At 43.0% G+C, this 4233-nt stretch overlaps 1 pseudogene; it reads left to right on the top strand.

Moving 5' to 3' along the window:
• LOC109847497 lies at positions 525–2358 on the top strand (annotated as a pseudogene).

Genomic DNA, 4233 nt, shown 5'->3' with positions numbered 1-4233 from the left:
ATAAACTTTTTGACAAAGGTGTTTGCCAGGCTGGCCACTTCACCAACAGGGTACTCTTTAGCGAACAAGCCTGGGCGTAGAGCTGTCACCTGTCTGTTATAACCAACTGTGCGGACCCCTTGAAAAGTTAGGGTTCCGAGAACAACTCCATCTTGATCCTTAACGAGGTTCCAATCCATACGCCTTGGGATGGAAGCGCACTGAAAGTACGATATGGGGAACATCCTCTCCATATTGGGCAAGAAAAGGTTGCAGTCTCTAACTTTCCGCAGCCACTTGTAGTCCCCATCATAAGCAACGTCTGCCTCAAAGTCAACAAAATCCCCGAAGAGGAATCCAGGTTTGACTATCGGTTTACGGCTCAGGTTCTCAAGTCTAGCGTCCGTAACCAATATCCTAAAAGTTTCAGGAGAAGCTTGGGTGATTAGTTCTACACGGCTCTTCTCCGTAATTCAGAAAACTGAGAGTTCTCGGCGCAGGTTGAATGTCATGTTTAGATCCACACCACCTTCATGCCCAAAATGATGGCGAAAAGGGAGAGGCTCGCTAGTATGACGCACTGCAAAACAAAGAAAAGGGTTAGACAATGCAAGAGGCAAATCAGAAGCGGAGATCGAACCTCGCGTCGAAAATCTTAGACGCAGAGATCAAACCTCGCGTCAAAAATCTTAGACGCGGAGATCAAACTTTGCGTCGAAAATCTTAGACGCGAAGATCCAACCTCACGTCGAAAATCTTAGATGCGGAGATCGAACCCCGTGTCAAAAATACTAAACGATAGAGTCCAGCTCCGTGTTATTGAAACGAGTCTCCTCGTTGATTCAGAGATCAGAACTCGTCGCAGCGAGTTTTGACGACCACAGAAGTTATACTCACCACCGATTAAAGGGAGTTGAGGCGGCGGCACGCTCGCCTGAGTCACGGCACCACCGACCGACGCAGATGTCGACGAACCCTGAGCCAAGGCGACATCGGATCTGGAGGGTCGAGAGACGGTCTTCTTCTAGGCGCCATGGATTTCGGTCGAGAGAGAAGAGGAATAGTGCTTGCCGGAGATGAGAACAAAAATCTTCGTTGAAATTTCAAGAAGAGTCGAATGACTCTTGATTTGACCCCCAGCAGTCTATTTATAGACAGCTATGAGCTGTCAAATCGGAACGGGATTCTAGGCTAGAATCCCACCCTAATGCGATTTTCAGCGTTCGAGTTGGTTGAACTTCCGAACGCGGAATTCACCCACACGCGGAATTCACCTACACGTTCTAATTCTCAAACGCAGATCTCACCCACGTGTTCCAATCCTTAAATGCAGAATTTATCTATGCATTTGGACCGCTATAATAGCAGCCTCTCGACTACCAAGGCTACGACACAGCCCCAGATAAATAAAAGAAGAGCTAACAACGATCATCAAGGTGACCAAAGCCGAGAAGAAACAGACGACTCCGCTATGGAGTCTATTGGATGGGTACAGATAGATTACAATCAACAACATTGAAATCATCTGGCTTGATCCGGTGCATAACTCATTCTTCTAAGTGGCTTAACATTCCCACAAAGATTAATGAAGGCTCGATCCGACGCGCAACTCATTCTTCTAAGTGGCTTAACATTCCCACAAAGATTAATGAAGCCAGGAGCTGCGCATAACTCATTCTTCTAAATGGCTTAACATCCCAATGAAGATTAAATGAAGACACGATCTGACACGCAACTCATTCTTCTAAATGGCTTAACATCCCAACAAAGAGTAATGATGATATTGCTAAAATCGTCACACAACTCATTCTTCTAAATGGCTTAACATCCCAACAAAGAGTAATGATGATATTGCTAAAATCGTCACCCCAGTTGAGCTGATCAAGAAAGGAGATAAACCCAACAAAGAGTAATGATGATATTGCTAAAATCGTCACCCCAGTTGAGCTGATCAAGAAAGGAGATAAAGTGGATTCCTCTTAGGCTGCCCTCCTGACTAAACTTAGGATAAAGCCCCTCTCATGTGGGGTTGCGATTCTCTCTGTCTATGACAATGGATCTGTCTTAAGCCCAGAGGTGTTCAACCTCACGGAGGATGACCTCGTTGACAAGTTTGTAGCTGGTGTTTCTATGGTTGCTTCGCTATCCTTGGCTCTCTCTTACCCAACTCTTGCAGCTACGCCTCACATGTTCGTCAATGCCTACCCACAAGCTGAGAGGGTGAAGGAGTATCTAAAGGATCCAAGCAAGTTTGCTGTTGCTGTTATCTCTGTTGCATCTGCTGAGAATGCTGCTGCTCCTGCCTCTAAGGAAGAAGAGAAGAAGGACGAGCCTGTCGATGAGTCTGACGATGACTTGGAATTTAGTTTGTTTGACTAAGTTCATTGTCATCAAGACTCAAAAGTTACGTTGTTTGGTTTGGGGTAACATAATTTCAACATTACAACAACCAGGTTCGCGACGTCTTCAAATCAGACGGAGTGAACAATCAATCCACTAAATTTTAGGATCTAAAGTATTCTGAAAATTCGTCCCAGTCAACCGTGAACTTTCGAAAACTTTGGAGGGGGTTCTGTAGGCTGTCTAAAAATCACAATGGATAGCTGATCTCCATCAAGCTTCAACAATAAAAGTTACAATCAGATAGCTTTCATGTCAACAAACGAAAGCTGCAAATGGAGGACTTTTCACATAGAGCGAGAAGAGTTACAATTCAACGACACTTCCGACAACTGATGAAGCAGTCTTCACAATCTACAGTGAAAGTTACAATCTGACGACTTTCACACCCTATAACAGCTAATGCGAGGATTACTGAACAATGGTCATTGCAACGCTCTACAGAAGAAGTTACAAATCAGCTAGCTCCTTCTAAAATGCGGAACTCATCTTCGCGTTATAATTCTTGAAATGCAGGCGACCCCCGTGTTTCCAAGCTGCAACAAGCAAAACACGAGTGGCCCTCGCGTTTTTGACGTTCAGTCAACACTCAACCTCGCGTCTCAATTCCAAGACGCGAAGTTAGGGTTCTGAACGCTAAATTGGGCGTTTGACTCATTCAAATATGAGTCGAACGGTTTCAGAACCGTTTTCCCCACGATCTGAGGAAATCACGCCCACCTAGGAGCGGATTTAGAGGACAATTATAATCTCTTATCCACCTATAAAAACTCAACAAACTCAACCGAGTAGAGAGGTTGGTTTTTTTGACTGATTGGTTGAAGATTTGGCAATCAAAAACCATAAGAGGTGAGATCGGTTAGCATCTAAACCGCAGGTGGAGGCTCGGAGTTAGGGGTTTTTCCTTTGGAGATAGAGGATTTAATTCAGATTCAGAAGATCAAATCTAAGAGGATCCTTCAGCAACAGAAATTTTGTTTGGTTATTAACCGAATTTTCGGTTCTAACAACTCTATTCACAGAGTTCTAACTCGTTCTGAGTTCTTAAACTCGTTAAAAGTTATTCATTAAACTTTGTACGAAAGTTCCATGTTCCCACGAGATAAAAGACGATCGGATCGTCAACGGAGAGCAAATTCGACGCATGCAATCGAAGGAGGCATTCCATCGCCATCGTGAAGAACCCAGTTTTAAACAAAGGGGAGAATCAAATTCATTCTCCTCTCTTTTGTAATCAGAAAATCCAAATTATAATCGATTTTGAGAGAATACAAGTTAATTTTCTTTCACTATTTTTTTACTACAAATTTTCCACAAACACCAACGCGTAACCTTAACAATCAACCCGTAATCTACATAATCAACCTGTAATCTTCACCACCAATGCGTAACCTTCACAACCAACACGTAACCTTCACAACCAACCTGTAACACCTTCACAACTAACCTATAACACCTTCACAACCAATGTGTATCCTTCACAACCAACATGTAACCTTCACAACCAACTCGTAACCTTCACAAACAAACTGTAACACCTTCACAACCAAGGTGTATCCTTCACAACCAAGGCGTATCCTTCAAAAATAACACGTAACCTTCCTTCACCACCAACTCATAAGCTTAACAATAAACTTATTATAATAAAATAACAACAATATATAAATTTACATACTCTACTTTAATCTCAAGTCATCGGTTTCAAAAAAATATATAAAAATATGTAAACTTAAGGGGGTTGGCGACGCAACACGACATCACTGTCTTCATGATCGAAGTTTTCTTTGCCTCATGAACAAACGCCGGGAATGTTTCATCGCTGATGTGGACGCCGTTGAAAATTTTTGGAGGAAA

This window comes from Asparagus officinalis, chromosome 7 (genome assembly GCF_001876935.1).
Source record: "Asparagus officinalis chromosome 7, Aspof.V1, whole genome shotgun sequence".
NCBI classification, from domain to species: Eukaryota; Viridiplantae; Streptophyta; class Magnoliopsida; order Asparagales; family Asparagaceae; genus Asparagus; species Asparagus officinalis.
This window is presented reverse-complemented; position numbering and strand designations above follow the sequence as displayed.